Below are 23,745 nucleotides of genomic sequence, written 5' to 3' on the forward strand. Positions count from 1 at the left end.
AATCATTTTCCATTTCTTAAAAATAACAACAAGGCTAGGTCTAATTATTTACATACAGTCATGTGCTTCTAAGTTTATGAACAATTGGATTGACTAAATTATCATGTCCTAATTATGCTCATAGTTCAGCCTAACATTTTTGGCCTCGTTTCCAAGGAAGCATATGTTGAGTTAGACTTAGAACCAAATGTTTTTATTCAAGTAGTACATTCATTTTCTGAAAATATAAACATTTAGGACCTAGAGGAGCGAAGTTGGTCAAGTGAGACGTAAGAACTTGCACATTCACTTTAGCTAAGTCTTCACAAATCCTAATCATGTTTATATGTGAAATTTGGAATTAGATTTTAGTTTTTATTTATGTTTATTTAAACATTCTTACACTAGACCTAGAGATAAAAAAGGTAGATATATAAAACAAAAACCTCCCACTACTAATAAACTTCCAATGGTACCAAGAACATCAAAAACTGAAAAGGAAATTGAAGAACAAACTACACTAACTATTGGAAGAATAACTATTAATAAATTGGAACAAAAAAAATCTACAAGGAAGAGGTTGACACTTATAGAAAGGAAAACATCATTGGTCAACAAGCAAAAGGAAACAAGTAGAAATAGAAACTTCCTCTGTAGAAAAAACAAGAAAATCAATTCCTCAACTAATCCTTCAAGAACTAGTAACATCTAACAGAGAACAAGCTCACTTGTGTAAGAACCCCTTGTTCTTAGCTTGCCATTTTAGATGTAATTATGATGGCCACACCAATGTGGAGAGAGTTATGACTAGTCGAAACACTAATTAATAATTGACATTAATTAATTAATTAAAAAAAAATCATCAACACAACTCAAGGTTGGATTGCTTTATGGATCCTTGGTCTGAGTGAAAATTGTTGGGTTTTGCTTGATTCCCTGAAAGGCCTTAACCACACCCTTTTGAATTAAATGCTAGACACCTTAAAGTTGAGAAAAGGTCATTCCATATTCTGACCATAATTATTAAAATTGTGTGTTGAATTTGGAAGCATAAGTGTCCAAAGTTCTCTTATCTTGTAGTTGGTTGAATCCTACAAGAAGATACACAAACAATGAATGATATTAGTGATTAAATATGGACCAAACAAAGCATTGAATTACATGGAAACAATGCATGAAACAAAAACTAAAATAAATAACTTGAAATAAGCAAATGAAGAAAAACAAATCAACAAAGTAATGGGAAAAGGACACTCTTTATTGACTGTTGATAGTGGAAGAGTTACAAATGGACTTTAAAGACACTTGAAGAGAGTTCTTTTAGCAATGATGTTCAATATCTCTCAATGAGGATTTCCCCTTCTCAAACTCTTTTGCAATCTCTTTCTCTCTCAAAGAAGCTAAGAATAAACTCTCTCAATGGTGGAATCCTCTTAGCATTGGGATGTTTCATTACTTGGAGAAATTTTGGCAGCATAACGATGCAAAACTTCTCATTGTTTTTGGCTCTCCATCTTCTTGTATTTTTAAAAATTTTGAACACTCTCTCCCTCTATCTCATAAATGATATAGCTTGGCTCATAATTGAAATGGGAGCTACCATACTCCTTCAATTAAGGCTTCTTGATCCTCAAAGCTCGAATGATCAGCTCTTCCATGTTAGGGGGTTGAGTCAACTTCAAGCAATGCATCTTCTGAGGTGCTGACTACGTTTTCTGCAACCCTCGTAGCTATCTAATAAACAACCATGAAGGTGTGTCAAATTTTCTTTGAAGCACCGTTGAGGGTTAATTTTTTAAACAAACTTTAAGATAACCTTCAAAATTTTTCCTTTCATAATGTTTTCAACTTGAAATGCGCCATCTGTACATGTTGCTTACTTAATGACTCTGAGTGCCATATGTTGTGTACAAGTGGGTGTACCATTCGGTAGATGGGTTGATTTTTGAAAGTCGGGAGACTGTCGATTACTGGAAACGTGGAGGGGCATGTTGGCTGGGTGGTGCCCATATTGAGTCCCTCTACCACTCTAGAAAGACAAAGGGTGCATGTGAAGGCAACGAGGAGCTAGAGTGGTGCCTCTTGGTCATACCAAGGGACGCAGTGGTGATGGAGTTGAGTGACGTAAATATGTACCCTCACAAAAATGAGGGGTATCAATTTATATCTTGGACATCATACATCTCGCACCATCACCCTAGACAAAGAGCCATCACACCATCTTGTATTTCTATCATGTTGTCTATTGCTTTATCCCTGGAGCTAACTCATGGTCCAGAGAATGTGACCTACATCTATTGTTGAACCACCTGCAATTCCTTTGAATCCAATTCGGGGGTGGTCCGTTGCAAGAGAATTGCGCTGCAACTGGTATACGATTGGGAGGAGAATGGAAGTCCGTCCATTCACTCAATAAATCAACCAAACAAGTAACCCAGCCGAGTGGAAGTCCGTCCATTCCCTCGACAAATCAACCAAATAAGTAACCCAGCCTTAACACTGCTGATGGATGTCAAGTTCGGACTTAAATATGGAGTAATGCTTAAATTTCCATTCTCTATTTGTACATTAAACAATTGGAGGACGTGCTTATTATATTTAACTATGACTAGCGGTCGCTCAAAGCTATATATGTTGATGATTATTTGACAGTGGACTAGAATTTTGTCTCTCTTACTCGTGAATACGGTGAGGATTATGTACTTGTTAGTTTTCAAATGGTAATGTACACAATTCAAGTGGTTGTGTTAAGAGAAACTATGTTTTTGAACCCAATAGAGGTCCTGTAACTGTATCTTGTTTATACTAAGAAATTCTTGCATTATGCTTAAAATGCGTGAAAGGAACGACCATAAAATTTCATTCCCTTATTGTCTGATATATATACATACATATAATGTTGTAGCCTTCTTCCATCGTGATGTAGAGCCTGTCAATCTCAGTTAACTATTAATACGCATTCCAATTCTCCGTTAAAATTTGGTAGTTTGGGTAAGCAGCCGCCGTAATGAGCGGCTTTCATAAATAAATGTAAAATGTAATTAAAATTGTGGAAATCGGTTGGGCTGCGCCCTTCTCTTTTGTTGGTCTCAATAAAAGACCAAATTTATAAGTGCAGAGAGTGCATCGGTGAACTCGCAGGCTATAAGAGTAATCGACCTCTATAAAGTGGTCCTAGATCACTTGTAGTTTAACAAAATTCTCAACGGAACCGTCGATGTACTTTGGTCCTGCCTGCCATTCGATGGGATGTATCTAATACTATGAAACATATTTTGGCCAATCTGCTTTGATTTCCATTTCTTGCCTTCCTGCCTTGAGCTCGCTTACTCACTCCCTAACCTTGAGTTTCCAATGTTCTGTATTTACAAGATTATCTTTCGTGTTAAATATTTTATAACATACGTTACGTGATAGGTTATAAAAGAGCAAGAATCTCATATAGAATAAAGCCATAAGCTCATAAATAGATATTTTATCAATGAACGAGCAAGCGACCGATAGAAAGGGGGGTTGGCTCATAAAAGGGGGTTGGCTCATCATCAATTCCTTCGTGATTTCAAGTAGAAAAGAATGAATGGCTGTGGTTGAAACACTCAATAAAATGATATTTTAACATTTATGAGATTAAAAAATGTTTATGGGATCATCAGTTTCGTTTTTCACTTTTTACAATTTAATCATTTTCTTAGTCAAATTATTGATAAGCTGACCCAACCTTCTAAGAGTCTCCTCAGTGAAAAGGCAATGCCAAGGAACCAATGCTAACATATTGTCATAATTGCCTCTGATATCTATTAAAGCATCATATTCCAAAATGAAATGTTTTTCCAATTCCATTGCCCCAAAAGTGCAAAAATTACACACTCATTCTTTCCAAGCATCTTTAGGTCTTTTCCACCGTCTCGTTTCGCACCGAAGTTGATGCAAGTTAGCGCTTAATTGAGTAATAAGAATCTTTGCTCTCCATAAAATGCTAGCTCCAATGTACTATTTTTGTTGGAGATCACAAGTGGCGTTGAATTGTTGAACACAATACTTTTTCTCTCTACCCAATTATTTTCCCCATATGCGCTTATGAAACTTCTCGATAACAATTTTTTTTAACTCCTTACTATTTGTGGGACAAACATTGAGGTAAATATTCCATTTTTGCATCCATTTGTTGTTTTGTCTCATCCATGATTTCTTTCATTCACTCATGCCTTCATTGAAGATGACTTTAGGCCATCTACCTATTCTCATTTGGTCAATTCATTTTAGGTAGATTATGAGACGCACCATAGCAATTGATTCAATGGAAGCCGCTCTTGTTTCACTCAACATTATCTCATAAGGAACCCAACTTTTTATTTTGAACTTGGTCATGATCAAACGTTTTTTTATTTTCTCAATTTGCTTCCATTTTGAGACAAGGATGTTGCTAGTGTTGGAAGTAATGCTTCCATGTCATGTGTTCCATGTGTATTACAAGTTGTCAATGAGTATTCTGAGGCATTATTCTAGATGTGGTTGTTTCCCCTGTGTATGATTTGTTGTTGTATCACGTCCCACTCATAGATCCACTTTCTTCTTAGGATCTAGATTTGTCGAAATCAGTAATTTGTATCCTATATATATATAACCTTTATGATCAATAAAAATATGAGAGTGATTTGTGTTGTGTGTAATTTTTCTCTCTCTTTCTATTTCTAATATGGTATTAGAGCTCGTACTGGCTTGACTCCCTCAAGGGAGGGCCAGGAATATGTGAGGGATCTTGAGTGTGATTATTTCATTACATATTAGTATAGATGTGTGGGAGTTTATTTGTAGTGTGTGATTTTTTTTTGTGATCTTGTATATAGATTTGTTTCTTTGTTTGCAACTTCTTCAAGCATCGTTAGATCATTCCATTATCTTTCTATCTGTAAAGTTTTGTTTGTTCTTATCTTCCCGGAACTTGCAAAGGAGTTAAATTCATGCTTGGATGGTATTTTCAAAGTTTTGTGCATTATCATATTGTAAATCTGCAAAATCATGCCCACGAACTGTAGAAGCTGCTGCACGGATCTAGATTTGATATATATATCTAAGATCTAGGGAAGAGGAGGTTTAAGTGGCCAATGATATATGTCAAAAGTGTTGGAGTAATATCTCAATTTTTCACTTATGTGGGGAAGAGATATATGCATTAGATGTTTACATTGCAATCTTGTTTTGATCTAAAATTTTGGAGTTTTCATTTTAAACATATTGAGTCTAGTCATCTCAATATGTGAGTGTATGTTTGTTGGAATTAACCACTCTAAAAAAAATTTCTTTATGAAGACGAGAAAGCTCCAAGAAAAATATTGGACCAAATGAACAACTTTTGACCTATGCTAAGGAGGGACGTGGTGACTTGTCTATGCTTGAATGACATATGATAGTTTGATGATTATTGAGTTTGTAGTTGTGAAATGTTTCGATTATGGTTATAAAAAGGGTTGGTGGTTCTTAAAATGGAAGCCCTGGTGTCCAATCAAGTTGTTTGATCAAATTTTGAACACATTTAGTATCCAGACCCCCGTCCTAGCAACTGTTGGATAGATGAAAGTGAAATATCTGACAGATGGTAGTTGTTCCATAGGATGGTTCATTACTTGCGACTCTTATCACGAAAGACCGACGAGTTGAGGTGTCAATATTTTTTATCTTGCAATGTTCATCAATGATGACTAGAGGCAGTTACGTTTTAAATGGAGGTCAAGTGAAAACTTGAAGATGTGGTGTGAAAGAGCAACGTTTGTAAGATTCCAAAGTGGATGTGAGCACTGACGAAGACCAGTCAGACATAAATTATCCTTGTTGTTGTAATATGTGTTTACAATCTTTTCCATGCAATCATTAAGGAATGGTGTTGGAAGTAATGCTTCCATGTCATCTGTTCCATGCTTATGAGAAAGTATCAATGAGTATTTCGAGGTGGTATTGTAGATGTGGTTGATTCCCATGTTTATGATTTGTTGTTGTGTCATGTCCTAGTCATAGATCCACTTTATTAGGATCTATATTTGTCGAAGTCTGTAATTTGTATCCTATATATATATGTAACATTTGTGATCAATAAAAATATGAGAGTGATTTGTGTTGTGTGTAATTTTTCTCTCTTTCTATTTCTAATAGCTAGTCGACAATTCACACCCATATAACACCATGAGACAAACTAGGAGTCTAAAAGGAACTTTAATCATTTTCCAATCCCATAACTCTACCTCTCTACGCCTATTTTGAAGAGAATATAATGCTTTCCACCCTCCTAAAATTATCTTCTTTTTGCAATCCTCCCAATTAAATTTGTTGTTAAAATCAATCCCTTGGTACTTCTTTAATAACATCCACTTCTTGAATTAGACACTTCCTTTTGGCCATGATTGGGGTTCTATGAGTGTGTCATACCTTTTTCTTTTCCAACTAGATAGAGTGATAGGATTAGTAAATTTGAGTGTTTCTCTTTAGCCACATGACTCTAGAACAAATCCAATCAAGAAGATGATAACTATTTCGGGGGAAAATTGTTATATGTGTTGATTCCACCTAATCTTTTATAACATTCAATGCACTTTTCTTAAAGAAGGGATTCTATTAACATGGATTTTTTTTATTTTTTCTAAAGGGAACAAAAATAAATAAAATAACGTCTACAATAGATGTGTTAGGGGGATAAATTATGAACAACTAGAAATTTGAAACTAAACTTTTGGAACACAGTGTTGTCATGTAGTTTTTGTAGACTAGTGACAACCTTGAGTCAGGAAATTCATTATAGCATGGGATGAAATGATAAATGCATTTTAATTAACCATTATTAACCAAATTTTGTCCATTATAGATGTCATATTTTGTCCATCCTACTAGCTATGACTTCTGTAGTTTTATTTTGGGAAGGAAGCACACAGTCAACTCAGCTTGATAATTTATAAGGTAACGGAAAATGATGTTTAATTTCCTATAAGAAGGAAGTGATAAATATTATCATCTATGAAGAGTTAATAGTTTTGTGCAATTTCAATAACTTTATTTAAGGTTCTTAAAATAGTTGTGCTAACTTACATAAAAACGTTTATGTGATTGCATCATAGGTATGAAATTGATATATTTATTAGAAATTGGCATGAGTAATTTTTTATTAAATCACACATGGATGATAATTTTATGGAAATATTATAATGAAATAGCTTCTAATTTTATGTGGGTGTCATGATATAGTTGGTTTTCAAGCCAGCAACACCTTCCACAATCTCATTAGTACAAGGGGGTGGTAGGTGGTGTTACAAAGTGGTATTAGATCCCAAGTACAACACTTGCACTAAATGGGCCCTGGAGAAGTAAATTTTAGACTCCGAACATAGTTGAGGACCAACATTGGACTTGAAGAAACCATTAGACCAAATTTAAAATAACATTTTATACATTGCATTTACAAACTTTCTTTGTAGTGATATGAGCACTACACATGAAAGCGTATTACATGTTTATTATTCATTTTTTACAAAATTAAAGTTTGATTTAGTGAATAGCTACAACATGCATAATATCGGTGGAACAATTATGCCAAAGTTTATGACCCTCGATGTGAAGATGAAGAAGTAACTTTCAAGGTCCAACTCCATGATGGACCTGGGTGAAGAAATGTTAGGAAGTTTGTGGTGATTACCATCATTATTTCTAATCTATAATCATAATATATTGGGGGTGGTCCTATAATGAAATAAGTTCCAAAGATAGATCTATGCTCTAGGAAAATGAATACAATGTTAATACACTAGGACAATAATCACATGAGGGTATCCACCAAAGTGACAACACTCACATAATGATGTTCACCGGAGTAGTGACAACTTCCTTATATCCAAGATTGAATGGAACTCGAATAAGAATGATTTATTCTGAAAATATATAGGCATATTGACGTTGAACTTACAAATATATTTCTCTCTACATAACTCTTTCTTATATGTAGCTAACTCAGGAGGGGAGGTTGGAGCAAGAGGGGTGTAGTATGCCCCGATGAACAAGAGAGTTTTCAATATGGTTGGAACATAGGAAGGGAAACCAATAATCAATCTGAACATCTCACATTATGGTTAGGCCTCAAATTTCTCAAAGATCATTCCAAGAGGCAAGTAATTGTGGTAGGGGGCTCATGGGTAACAATTAGACTAATAAGTAAGATTTGAAAGATGCAAAATCAAAATAATCGAAATCTTCATGTGATGCTAGCAAGAATAAGTAGACAATTTGATTCAATAATAGGTTTTCATGTGTATAGAAGACTTAACTCTTTGGTTGACAAACTAGCCAATGAGGGAGTCAAGTATAAGTTTGGAAACTTAAGAATAAGGGAGGACATAATTTTTCCCCTCCCCATGATGAATCCCATTGAAAAAGTTAGGGGGTTATGCTACCCCCATATCTTCTCTAGCATGAGGATGCTAAGAATCCTATCTTTAGAGAAAAAAATACAATTGGGGAGAAATTCGACGCATTTAAGCAGGTGGAGAAGAGGGCAAGTGGATGACATCACATGAAAATTGTTGATAACATTTTTAATGAGAAGGTATGGAATTAATTCTTTCTTTGGGACTTTCGTTGCAATGTGGATCAGGATAAGGGTATTTGGATATGACTAACGTGTGAATACTAAAGGGATGTGATGGAATTTTATTAGCATAGGATGGGAATGGAATTTTTGTAGGTTATGTAAAATCAAGAAATTGACTGATCTCAAAAGATGATGGATCTTAATGTTGCCATCATGGTGCTAGGTGGTATTTTTGATACATAATTCATTATATTAACTAACAAACCTGGGATGAAGCCTTATGATGGTACTTCGATTGCATCATGGAGTAGGACAAGGGCAATAGGATCTGGAGGGCATGTGAACTCTGAAGGGAAACAATGTAATTATATTAGAGAAGGACGGGAATGGAATTTATATATAATGTATTGAATCAAGAGGTGATGGGGTGATATTAGGAGAGGATGGTTTTTTGAGGCTGCAATTATGATCTTGGATGGTATTTGTGAAGAAAGAGACATTATAAATGTATAAATACTTACAAACAAGCACTATGCGACTGAAAACAATATTTGGTTGGTATTACTGGAAATTAAGAAACAATGAACTCTTCCAAGTGGATAGAGGTGACCAAGGAAAACTTACCATACAGAATCATGTGAGGATGTGTATGGTGGCCCATAATATGGCAAGTAATGGAGGCCCAAATGGATCAAATTTTGGCTTCACAATAAAATATGATGGGTAGTGTTGGCGAGGTAAATCCCCTCCGCGGACAGAGGCGATCCCCACTAGCCCAGAATGGGTCTAGCAACAATCAAACAATGCTAACACGCAGGTTCCTAATTACAAATTAAAGGTAAATGATGAGAGCCTACTTGGATTCCAACACTGGTGTTGTAGAAGAGTCGACACTCCCGTTCCTTTGCTCCGACCGGTCACGATCCTCACGATCTTCGTGAATGGACACCTGCACATGCAAAGAACTACGCAAATACAAGCATAAAATCCAATAGATGTAATTATATATCGGTCAGAAAAGATATAACTCAAACATCATTACAATGAACAACAAGAGTGGAACCATAATGATAGTCATCTATTATTGATAAACAACAAAGAAAAATACAACCATAGTTCTGACGTCAAATCCTCCTTTGGCTGGGTGATCAGCTACATATGCCTTGCAAAGCTTGTCGGGATTGGGAACAAGCCTCTCTCTCTTTGATTATGAATGCAAAGAAGACTCTTACAACAATCTCTTAGACTTCTGAAAGTATAATTCTCCCTATGCTCCAACTAGCTTGTCAAAGGCAACAGAACAAACTTTTATAGATGGAGGAGATGGAGATAAGATCAATCACACCATCTATGGGATTGGGTTTATCCTCAAAAATCTATTATGGATAGAGGAAAGGGAGATAAGATTAATCATGACATCCATGGGATTGGCATTATCCTTAAAAAGCTTCACGAGTCGAAAGGAAAGAACCTTCGCGCGTGTGTTTGTTAAAAAGCTTTCCCAAACTCGGTTGGCGTGAGTATATCTCTGAGACAGAGCACCAACTGGCGCGTCCTCTTTGGAGGATTTCCCCTATTGGTGCGAGTAGTACACTGTGGATCCGCGCTAATGGAAAAAGGGAACTTTTTAAGGATATTCTGCAGGAGATGTCTTCAGGGCATATGAAGTCCATACTTAGAGGAATATAATGCAAGTGTTTTCAAGTTATGTCACTTCTCACAGGTCCCGGAATGAGTCCTCCAAAGTGCGGGAGAGGGGTGATAGGGACGATGACAAATGGTGACAAATTATTGTGTAACAAATGCCCCCTAAAGCATGAGGCCCGAGAGAGAGAGGGGTGAAATGCTTTACAAGAACACATGCAACTGAAAATGCTGCCGCCGGAGAATCTGCATAGAGAGGTACAACTAATATCTCAAGTACATGATATACGTGGTATGGGTGCAGCCATCCATAATAGAGTACATAATAATCTAGATCCAAGGTATGGGCGCAGCCATCTGGTGAGAATCAATGAATAGACTCAGGCATGGTCGCAGCCATCCAGTAAATGAGTCATGTAATAATCACAATAATCCACAAAATCGCAGCCTGGATTCCAACAGACAAAATCCAGGGTCTTGCGCTCCATCTCGACCCGAACAAAAGTACAAGTTCAAGCATGCGAATACATGAGTTGAAGTTGAACATGCATGAACATCGTCTTATTACCAGTCAATAATGAAAATTGTTAACAAACGCGAGACGTACCACCAATAATGACAATGGCCCTCAAGGTACTATAGGTACAATCTATGGCGTGCGAATCATTGAGCTGGTGTCGAACACCTGTAGAATCATTCGATCAGAGGCCAATAATGAAAACCTCACGTCAAACACGAAGAACCTGCCATTGAGGCATGCAGGCTCCAAGGCACCGGAAGGGAGTCTCTAGATCAGCTTCTTGGATAATGAGCTGAAGTCGATAGGATGTGACCTTGATCGAAGGTGGGCCATAGTGTTTCCCACATCATCGACATGAGACAGAGGAAGAATGTTGTGGTGAATCAGAATTATGTGAGCTATCAGAGGGAGGTTGTTATTCTGCAGAGGTCAACTTCTCTTGAACATATTGGCGGCACGACAGTGGACTTGGCAGTATTTGACAGCAATGGATCAAAGGTCATGGTGATGAGGCAATGAGCAGCTGAGAGGTCAAACAGGATCACCCAAACCCATGGAGGTAAGTGAAAAATGAGATGAGATGTCCCCACCCAGAAATGAATGCAAATAAAGTGCCATGTTCAAGAGTGACATACTGTCGACATGACAATAATTATGGTTCCATTTACCCCACCATTTCTGGCGAGTACCCCAGTTATTTTTAGTAACAAGCTTGACGGGGATAGCATATGCTTGTGAGGTGTCATTTCGACGGAATCCAATGTCATCAAGTTTTAACGAGTCTGACAGAGGAAGAACTCGGTGTCTTTTCATGTTTAGAGAGTTTGAAAAAACAGCAGAAAAGAAAACTCCAAGGGTGTCCTTCTTCGTAAAGTTGTGTCTCTCGAGCCTGAAAAAGTATAAAACAATGCTCGAAAGAACCGCCCGACCATTACGATCGAGGATTACTTTTCATGAGTAGTGATTTCGACTTGAAAAAGTAGAAAAGCGATCGAAATCACGTCGTTTCATAACCATTAACGAGCCTGAAATGACAAGGACCTGACAATCTTTTCGTTTTTACACGGTTGGAAAAGAGTTTAAAGATGACCACCCCTTATTTAAGTTTAGTGAGTCAAGAGGAATAACTCGGCAATATTTTCATCTTTAAATGGTCGGAAAAGAGCTGAAAGCAGACCTCTATTTTTATTCTCTTTAACGAGTCAAAAAGGGAAAAATACTCGGCAATCTTTTCATTTTTTACGAGTCAGAAAAGAGCTTAAAAGGAGACTCGTCCTGGAGGAACGAGTGGTATAAATGGTAGTAACTGGTTCCGGAAATGGTGGAATTGCTCAAAACATATAATGGTCAAGAGGCTGGCTAATAAAACCACTCATCGCTGCGGTTCCTCAGGAAAGGATAAACAACCAAGTGACAGCATATGATCATCCAAAGAGATGGTAGCAATGGAATGAAACAACCAAGGCTCATCTAACAAAATTTAGCGAAATAACGACAATCACGAGATGTAAAATGGGTATGGGTTCATTTTTACACAAGCTTGAACCATGGAGAACTCTGCTTGGATTTGGTTTCATGTTTACACAAGCTTGAAACGAAAAACTATGCTTGTTATAAGTTCGCATGCCCCCAACATAATAACGCAAAATGAAAACTATGCTTGTTATAAGTTCGCATGCCCCCAGCATAATAACGCAAAATGAGGTACATGCCCCCCAAGGTTCATTGCATTCAACAAAGTGGATGGAATGAAGGTTCACTTTCGAGATCTTGGAAAGACTCGACTGGTATTTTACGATATCTTAATCAAAAGACTCGATTGGGAAAGGGAGTTGTTTCATTTTTTAATGAGGTTGACACAGTAAAAGAACTATCCTCATAACCCTTGTTTCATTTTTTTAACGAGCTTGACACAAGATTAGGAACTATGCTCGAACACATTGTTTCGTTTTTTAACGAGGTCGCCACAAGATCAAAACTATCCTCGGCTCGACCTAGTTTCATTTTTTAAGGAGCTTGACATAGGAAAACGAACTATGCTCCGCCCGAACTTCATTAGAATGAACAGGAAGTCGGGGGTTCCAAGAGTGCCACTCCGGGTGGAAGGGTAACATCTCGGAAGTCAGGACCCAATGCCCCCAGGACACTATGCACGATGGCAGCATCACTGGATCCAGGCACGGGATAAGTGGCCATGTAGTTGATCTGTGGTGGGGCAGATGCAACTGGTGGATGAAAACCAGGAGGGGATGACGACTGCGCAGGAGGCACCTGGGGATGAACGAACGATAATTGATCTATAGTCACTATTCTTCCATTGCGTGGAAAGCAAACCACACGGAAAAGTGAAGAGACCAGGGCCCCCATGGCATAAACATAGTCACAACCAAGAAGAAGACTGAAATCTAAAGCACCTTGGGTAACCGATACGTCTATATAAACGGTTTTGCCTCCCAAAGTAATAGGGAAGTTTGGAAGGATCCCTAATGGTTGACTAGTTCCTCCGTCAAAAGCCGTCAGATTCGGCACGACTGGCACATGCTGTGGGGAACCCAAAGCTTTCCAAGTAATGGCAGGCATAAGATTGACAGATGCACCCTCACAAAATAGTGCCAGGTATTGCCCTATTATAGGCATGTACCGTGACCCAGAAAGGCACATGGGATGGAAGGCGAGAGGTGGTCAAACGACTCCAGTCGAAGGAAACGACTGAACTACTTGGTGGGAGAATCGTATGATTGCCCCGCTACTCGAAAAGAACCGAAGCAGGACTCTCGGGAGCAGCTGGGATAGGAGAGTCATTTCTGGACTCAGGAGAATCTGAGGAGACAAGAAGAACATGGGAATGATGCTCTTCCAAAACAGAGTGGTCGATGGGTGGTGAACTCGAGTCGACACTCTTTCCGACCAGTGGTTGGTCTGGAACAAGCTTGGCACAGCCAGGTTTGGGAAGAGGGGCCTGGACATGAGAAGAATTTGAATCAATCTCTTTGTCAACAGGGGGACGATCTGCGGTTGCGGAAAGACGTTGATAGCCGAGGGGTAGTTGGGGTGAAGGAGCTGTAAGACTTTCCAAGACAACAGAGGCTTTATCCATGAGCAGACAAAGGCGAAGGGGATGATTGCCTTCACAAAGTCTACAAGGGATTCAAATATTCCCTTTTCCCTTACCATTTCCAGCTAATAGAGTAGCATCGCCGTGAGCTTCAGAGGACGATGAGGGGCGGGCCGGCTCGTGAGACCATACTTCTAAGACCTTGGGAATGCTAGGACAATCATGCAGAAGATGGTCATCCTTGCATAATCTACAAGGAAATTTGACTTTCCGCGGAGGAGCAGAAGGTGGCCCGATGGGAGGTATACTCGGGGGACTAGCTATAGTTTTAGCCTCTCGCTTAGGAGACTTCTTCTTCTTCGTCTTCTTCTTCTTCTTCTTAGTCACCTGGTTACTCGAATCTAGACTTTCACCAGGCGAAGTAGAAGATGAGGATGTAGAAATAGGCAAAGAAGGGGAGAGGTCCACCTTAGAATCAACATGATGTTGTTCAGGTGGAGGGACTGATTGACCAGAAGTTGAGACGACAGGGACCAAAGAGGTTGGGAACAACCATATAGGCAACCCAACAGTTAACCCTGGGAGGGACAACATTTCCATGTAAGGAGCACCAACATTCCCAAAAGGAGCGAAATGACCAGGGTTTCCGTCAGAGGGGATCCCTGGGTTGGTGAACCCCGGAAAGGTTGCCATCGAAAAAGAAGCCTACTCAAGCTAATGCAAACAATATCTAACTGGGTAAATGTGAATCGTGGCCGAATAAATTTTAAGACAAAGGAACCGAACTTGACCTTTTCACTTTTTAAGATTCGAGAAAAGGACAAAAAGATGACTCTAGTCTCCTTCGAATTTTTAATGAGCCCGAAGTGAAAAAATGCTCAGATGAGCCTTTTCTTTTAGGGAGTCTGAAAAGGATCAAAAGTGACTACTCTGGAGAACTAGGCAAAGGGTTTACCAAAAAAATCCATAAAATTGATATACACCTTGGCAATCATATGAAAACCAAGGACTTTCCGTACGGCAGTCAATCTTCCTGAATGTTGTGTTCAGTGCGTTACGGCTTCTTGTGGATAAAGGATGATAACCTAGTGGTGTCTCCCCATATACTCGACGGTACGTGGGAGCACAAATCCGTGCTAGAACACTATTGAGTCACAAAAGGAGGAATCACCCAACCTTAATGTGAAACAACAGTGACTAGGTTTAACGACGCCGGAACACGTCTCTAGCCTAGACCTCTAGACGTATGCATTAAGTTCCAATGCATTTTTAGATTCATTCAGTTCATTTTACGGTTGATCTTTGATTAGGTTTTAGTTTCCAGGACCTACCGTATGTAATCTCTCACAATTTCCTAAATGCAAGCTATATGCCAAAATATATCGTTTCATTCGATGAATGCTAGCTACGAGAGAGTTGAGATCTTTCAATCAAACAAAATGATCATAAAACAATCAACAATGACTCTAATGCAGCTAATGGAAATAAACGAAACTTTTGTTTAAAGTCACTAATCGCTAATAACAGTGAAAAGCTCTAATTTTCATTAACTACTGCAACGCAAAAGAGATTGTACGTTTTCTTTTCAATGGCAAAGTGCACTAAACAAATTTTGAGATATAATAACAAAGAGTAAAATAGACAAATTTCACTCAATGAAAACACAATCAAGTCCCTGAAACACCAAGGCAATCTTTCAAACCAAGAAAAATTACAAAGACCTCAATGAGCTATGTGATCTAAGCCCAAACGAAGCCAAGCGAAATCCAAGCGAAAAAGAGGTAAATCACTCGAATAACACAATAAAAAGCTTTAACAATCACTGAACAAGTGCAAGAGAGTAACCAAAAAGTCAACTGGACCAACAGAAAGCTAAAACCCCTAAGGAAGGCTCGATGCACAAAGCCACTAGATGCCCTAGGGCTAAAACGTGAAATCGGTAGAAAAAAGCAAACACCCAAAGGGTAAAGGCCAAGAACCATTCAAGCAAGACTCTAACACACTCAAGTGATTGAGAGGAAGTATCCAGACACAGAAACCAAGCTTGGAAGGCTCAAAACAAGCAAACTCTAAAAGGTTCCTTGGGCTGGTGCGACTTTCAGGCTAAAAGTAGCGCCAATTGAGGATTGGCGCGGGCTATACATTGACAAGCGGCGTCAATGGCGTGACTGTCATGCAAAAAAGAGCGTCAATTGAGTTTGCTATGCTAAAATAAAAAAAAAAGAAATCCAAGACTAGGCCAGCAGTACCTAGACAAACCAAGAAGCAAGAGACAACCAAAGAATGAACCCAGAAAGCTGACCAAGCAAGCAAAACAAGAAAAACCAAAGAGGCAAGACAAACTCCAAGCTATTTAGTTCGTAAACCAAACCGGAGATTGACTGAAGTGGCATTGATCTAATTCGCTAATGCAAAGAAATAGCGTTTCGAAGGCTATCTGGCCATACTTCAGGCTCTGTCTAAAGTTTACAAATCAAACAACAAGCTAACTCCCCAGTGGAGTCGCCAAATTGTTGGCGAGGTAAATCCCCTCTGTGGACAGAGGCAATCCCCACTAGCCCAGAATGGGTCTAGCAGTAATCAAACAATGCTAACACGCAGGTTCCTAATTACAAATTAAATGTAAATGATGAGAGCCTACTTGGATTCCAACGCTGGTGTTGTAGAAGAGTCGACACTCCCGTTCCTTTGGTCTGGCCGGTCACAATCCTCACGATCTTCGTGAATGGACACCTGCACATGTAAAGAACGACACAAATACAAGCATAAAATCCAATAGATGCAATTATATATCGGTCAGAAAAGATATAACTCAAACATCATTACAATGAACAACAAGAGTGGAACCATAATGATAGTCATCTATTATTGATAAACAACAAAGAAAAATACAACCATAGTTCTGACGTCAAATCCTCCTTTGGCTGGGTGATCAGCTACATATGCCTTGCAAAGATTGTCGGGATTGGGAACAAGCCTCTCTCTCTTTGATTATGAATGAAAAGAAGACTCTTACAGCAATCTCTTAGACTTCTGAAAGTATAATTCTCCCTATGCTCCAACTAGCTTGTCAAAGGCAATGGAACAAGCTTTTATAGATGGAGGAGACGGAGATAAGATCAATCACACCATCTATGGGATTGGGTTTATCCTCAAAAATCTATTATGGATAGAGGAAAGGGAGATAATATTAATCACGACATCCATGATATTGGCATTATCCTTAAAAAGCTTCATGAGTCGAAAGGAAAGAACCTTCACGCGTGCGTTTGTTAAAAAGCTTTCCCAAACTTGGTTGGCGCTAGTATATCTCTAGAAAAGAGTGCCAACTGGCGCGTCCTCTTTGGAGGATTTCCCCTATTGGCACGAGTAGTACACTGTGGATCCGCGATAATGGAAAAAGGGAACTTTTTAAGGATATTCTGCAGGAGATGTCTTCAGGGCATATGAAGTCCATACTTAGAGGAATATAATGCAAGTGTGTTCAAGTTATGTCACTTTTCACAGGTCCCGGAATGAGTCCTCCAAAGTGTGGGAGAGGGGTGACACGGACGGTGACAAATGGTGACAAATTACTGTGTAACAGGTAGCACAGAGGTAGTAGGGGGCGATCTAGACATCGGGGAAGAAGGAAAAGAAGGTTGTGTCCTAGATTGAAGCAACATGGAGATTAAGAGTGGAATTGGAATTGTGAATGATACTGGAGAAAGGAAACAATTTTCCAGAGACCTAAGAAGGATATGAGTAGGATGATAAACACTTTTTTAAATTATGTTTTTCTTTAGATCTTTTATGTTACTAGTATTCTACAAGATTTATGTAGAAATTTGATAGAAATTGCAATTTCGCGAGAAATCGAACTGAAATCAGGAGCATAAATTCTACTCTACAATTCTACAGAATAGAAATCACAATTTATAACTTGCATAGACATGCAATAGGAAAAACCACAAGTACATGTGGTGATTTCTAGGGGAACCCAACTAGGAAAAACCACTTCATTTTTGCATTAATTTAGATGAAAAGAGAAATTATTACAATGACTTGCTTTGAATCTAAAGCATACCCTACACTGCAAATCCTATTCTCTTGCTTCCTAACTTTCTTTGGCCAACACTTACCCAATTCAAGCCTCAACCAAGCCCCTATTTCCTTGTGTAATTTTGGAGGTATTAGCCCCTAAAAAATAGGATAAATTCCTATTTCCTTGTGGAATAGCTTTAGGAATTGATCACCTACTCAATGCAAAATAATTGTACACTCAATAGTATACAATTATAAATACAAAGGTTTCTTTTCCATCCACTTAACTAGGCAATTTGAATTGCATGCATGACTGGGTCTATTCTTAGTTGATTGACTAGTTAACTAAGAGATCAGAGAGCTAACAATAGTCATAACTACTCAACTGACCTTCAACTGACTCAACTAATGACTAGAGCTCATCTAAATGAGTTTAACTAACAATAACTCAACTAGATTGCTAGATCTTAGCAATCAAATCATGCACAAGTCTACTTCTAGCCTGCAAACTCAAATTTACTAAGCTAACTAGTAGAAAAGGGCTATGTTACATAATTTAATTGCCACCAAGTTGCCTTGTTGATGTGGAAATTCGATTTACTCAATTTGACTAAGGCATAATTCAAAATTGAGATTTTTTCTTGCTATAAGTTCTAACACCTTTAAAAGTATAAGAATAGGAAGAATAAGTAGAAAAAGTATGGTATTAAGGGAGTATTATCGTACAACCTAATTTTGCAATATTATTATTTTTAAATGTGTCTCCTTCATATGTATTGTCTTGCTGGTCTTCAAATCAAATTTTTAAATAAAAATAAAAATAATCATTCATGTGAAGAAAAAAATGTAGCTAACCTAAGTGTAAAGTGTATGAACAACACCAGACTAGAATGCCTCAAATCAACATGCTTACTATTTCCATGACAAGCCTAGGTAACAACTTAATACATTATGTTTGAGATAAGTACCAACTATGTGTGTGGGGCACTCAAAGACAACCAATTAGCATAGAAGAACGCATGAGAAGATACTTCCCTAACCAAAAACAAAGGAAGAAAAGTTCAGATGCCTAAACATATAACCAAAAATGAAGAAAGAGATGCGAGAGCATCCCATCTAGCTCTCTAAAATATTGAGATGCTCTCTTGAGCTTTTTGAAGGAGTTTTGGAACCTCAGAAATTACTGAAGACCTTGGGAAAGGAACTGTCTAAAATTTTGTGCATGTGCTTACTGATCTTGTGGAAGTGAATATGGAATGTTTGATGTGCTATGAAATTTTGTGTTTATGTGGCTACATATTTATGTTTGGATTGGTTATAATCATGCACATGCTTTGTGTTCTTGTCGTGTGTTGTTGTTGTGGTATTTTTCAATTCTTATTCCTTCTTCTTTCCCTCTTCATTTGGCCTTGATTTGGGTTTTTGGGTGTGAGCGAAGAAAAGTAAAGAAGCTCGTGAGAAAGGGTTGAATAAAACAAAACCAAGAGTTCAAGACTGTGATTGAACCTTATGCAAGAGATAAAATGCTGTAGAGGGCAGAAGAATATAACTGATTAGCTAAGATGGCTAAGATAGATCCACTCAAACATAATTGAAAACTATAAAAAGGAAGTTTTCCTAACCCAAATATTTCTTGACACATACACACACACACATATATCCTACATTTCATGAATATATCAATAGTGAGGTGAACGAATAATGATGCTTTTTTTGGAAAGTCAATTGTGTAACTTGATGAGGTTTCTTGATGCTCACTATTAATAAACTCATGTTTATGATTATTCATGATTATGCATCTTAAACTTTTGTGTTCCTATGTATATGTTCATGGTAAGGAATTGATGAATATTGAAACCATGAGTATGTTAAAAGTTATATGGATGTCTTGAAAAGACTCTAGTTATGAATGCTTTCCATGATGGTCATTTCAATGATGGAAATGAGCGTAGAGAGTTTGGTTTGAAAATTTTGGGTGCTTACTAAGACTGAGAAGCGGCTGGTGCTTGTTGTGGCTGAGAAACTACTCATGCTTGCCTTTTACTGAGAAAACACCAATGCAGCAAATCACTTGGTGCTTATTGAGACTGAGAAACCATTGGTGCTTATTATGATTGAGATATCATTGTCCCTTGTCTCAAGCTATGAAACCAACCATAGAGTGAGTCACTGGTGCTTGTGGTTGGCTAAGAAACCACTGGTGCTTTCTATGGTTGAGAAACTACCAATGCTTTCTATACCACTAATAAACCATTTGCAAGTGATCTCTATATCTCAACTAAATCGATGTATTTCACCAATTAATGGGAGCTTTATGAAAATACTACGTGAAGTAGTATATTTGCCACTGCGTGCTTGCTTTGATTGAGAAACCACTCAATGAGATGAACTTGAAGATAGATTTGGTTGAAGATTACTTGAAGCAGTATATTTACCATTGGGTGCTTTCTTCGGTTGAGAAACCACTTAGTGAGATAAAATTAAAGAGGGATCTGAATTAAGACTTCATGAAGCTAAGGAGAATATACATCATTGGGTGTTTGCTTTCCTGTCAAACCACTTGGTTCTCGTGGAACCAAAGGAATAAAAGAGTAACAATACATATAAGTATCAATTATAATATTAAAGAAATTCTATATTGGAATTGTGGTTAAAATTGATTTAAAACTTTTTGTGATTAATCTATGATAAGACTCATGTGCTTATGTTGTATATGATATATTAAACTATCTAAAATGGATGTATTAATTTGATTACAAGAAACATCATAGTGGTGCAATAGAGGCATGTTGGAGCTAAAGGCTTTAGGAACCAGGCCATTTAGGAGATACTCGAACCTTGTGACATGCATTAATCACCACCCGAGATGTCATGAAAAATGTATTTTATTATTATGTAAGAAAGGGGGAAACCTTGGCTAAGAAGACTCTTCCTATGTGGGGAATCATTGCTAAGGAATGGATCACCTAAGGGACTAGATAGGTAGAGAAGGGGATGCAAGAACTTGGAAGGTGTGTGATTGTAAGGAAGACGAAACCAAAGTAAATTGGTTTTCAAGAAGTCATGGGCATATGCAGTGGGAGAAGAAATGCATGGGGTATGTTCCAAGAAGTAATGAATCATGGTTATATGGCTTAGTTATCTATTATAGAACACTGAAGATGGTTTTTCTTTAATAGGGTTGAGTTTATAACATCCCCCTATTCTACCCTTTCCATTTTAAATATATAATGTCCACACCAGTGTGGAGAGAGCCATGACTAGTTGAACCCTAATTAATAATTGATATTAGTTAATTAATTAAAAATAGTTTAATCAACACAATTGAAGGTTGGATTTAATTACAGATCCTTGGTATGAGGTAATATTGCTAGGATTTCCTTGTTTCCTTGAGTGGCCTTAACCGCACCTCATTGAATTAAATGCAAGACTCCTTACGACTCAAAAAAAATATGTTCTCTGCTCTTACCATAATTATTAATATGATTGGGCTATATTTTAGAGTTGGTACTTGGGCCAACTTTTGAGTGTCAATATACTACTTATCTTTGGAAACATGGAGGGGGAAGTCGGCTTGGTGATGCCCATCCTCAGTCCCTCTACCACTCTAAGAAGACAAATGGTCCATGTGAAGGAAATGATGAGCTAAGGAGGTGCCTCTTAGTCATCCTAAGGGATGCAAAGGTAGTGGAGTCAAGCGACATAAATGTATTCCATCACAATAGAGAGGGGGGACATCAATTTGTATCTTGGACACCAACCCTCTTGCACCACCACCCTGGTTAGAGATCCATCATACTAGCTTGTGTTTCTATCATGTTTTCTATTGCTTTTTCCCTAGAGCTGAATCATGGGCTAGAGAGCTCAACCTATATTTTTTTTATAAACCAACTATAATTCCTTATACCTTGGATCTAGCTCAGGGGTGGTCTTCTGCAAGAGAATTAGGTGCGACTAGCATATGTAGAAATTCCTTGCAAATTCCAAATAAAGATTGTAACTAAGGAAATCCATAGGTTACATAAGAAATAATACAAGAGTGACCCAAAATTATCTCTCCGCAACCTCTCCTCATGTTCGTTTTAGACCTTCAATTTCCTGACTGCAATGGTAGATCTGCAATAGCATCCTGGCACCCGCTCCTTCAAGGATATGGTCACTGGTCATCTTCTAGACCAGGATTCCTTCTTCACCAAGTTTTCCTCCATCTCTGCCTTCTGTACGCCACCAGGAGGAAATTCTGACATAGAAGAAATTACACTTCCACAACAAAAAGAGTTTCCTTAGAGGAACAAAGACATAGTGAAAAGGATAACTAAGGATACTCAGGTAGAAAAAAGGTAAGGCCACAAACACGACCTTCCCTGCTAACGTAAATCCTTCAAAAACTAAGGAGCAACCGCAGGATCAGGGGAAAAAGAATAAGAATAATTGTAACCCCAAAGCCAATAAAATCCCAAAACTAGAAATCGAGGACCCCGGGGTAGCAGTATATAAAGAATACATGCAAGAACACATAGTAATATGAAAGTTCATGGGCATCTGGCCAATTGAAATAGCCTTGAATTGGTGGATTTAAAGTAAATGGAAACCCAAAGGGGATATTAGACTTCAGTTAGGCTCCAAAGGATTCTTTATAGTCATATTTGACCTCCTATAAGATAGAGACATAATATTTGAAGGAGGACCCTATTTCTACAATTTAGTAGGTTTATACATGCGATTTTGGAGGGAGAAATTCACACCAGAAAAGGAGGATTTTACGAGGGTTCTAGTATGGGTACACCTCTACTCCTTACCAACTGATTATTGGACTCCTTCAGTCTTAAAAGGTATAGGAGACCAGCTGGGGGAGTACATCAAAATGTCTAAAGGCACTAGAATGGGTCACTATGTTTCCTACACCCGAATTTGTGTATATATAGATGTCTCTGGTGCCCTGCCAGAAGAAATTAAATTAATATTCAGGGATGAAGTTTGGCTACAAAGTGTAGACTATGAACATATTCCCTTCCAATGCAAAAAGTGTCATGATCATGGGCATATCTTCCAAGACTATCCAATTAATAAAACCCCTCAATCACAATAGAAAGCAAGTAAATGAAAAGATAGCGAAGGATTTACTAAAGTCATCTCTAGGAACAAGAACAATAGGAAAAAGGCTATCCCCAAGAAGAACCAATTTAAAGAAGTAGGCCAAAACCCGTTCAATGTATTGAACAACACGTAGGATCAAATGGATCCTAATGAAGTGATAGGAGATGAGGCAGGAGAGGAATAAATTATCCCAATAGACAGCGAAGATGATGAGAGGGATACAAGTTATACCAACAGAGGAAAGGATCATGCACAAGAGAATAACGAAATGGAGGAAATAGAAACAAAGGAAACTCTAGAGGAAATCACTATAGAGGAATCTCTAGAGGGGGTAGACCTTGCAACAATTGTAGAGAAATGGAAACAAAAAGGAATAAATGCCATATCAGAACAACAGTTACCAAAAATCGAAGGAGCTTATCTCCTCCACGAAGAACTAAAATTCAAAGCTTACCATCCAGCACAAGAAAGCACAGTTTCAAAGGGAATATTAACAAATATTGTAGTAGAAGGACTTAACCTCAAAGGCTCAAGCCGAAAGCAAGGTTGAAAGACCACCAGTTAGCTCCTATAAGAACTGGGTGCCAAAGTAATCAACGAAGGAAAGGTAAAGGCTCTGGCTCTATACCCATCTCCATGTCAATGAATTGAATCTCTTGGAATACTAGGGGACTGAAAAATCCTAGGAATAAACTTATCTTAAAAAACAAAATCTTGTTTGATCATCTTGACATCCTGCTAATTCAAGAAACTAAACTTGAATCGACTCACTCCCCCTCCTTCTCAACTCTTGCTTCAAGCCATACAGCTCCTTGGCCAGCTCAACTATAGGTACGACGGGGGGCATAATGACCTTTTGGA

The sequence above is a fragment of the Pinus tabuliformis genome, chromosome 8 (genome assembly GCF_031772625.1).
Source record: "Pinus tabuliformis cultivar Carrire ecotype Pingquan chromosome 8, CPIR1, whole genome shotgun sequence".
In the NCBI taxonomy this organism is placed as follows: Eukaryota; Viridiplantae; Streptophyta; class Pinopsida; order Pinales; family Pinaceae; genus Pinus; species Pinus tabuliformis.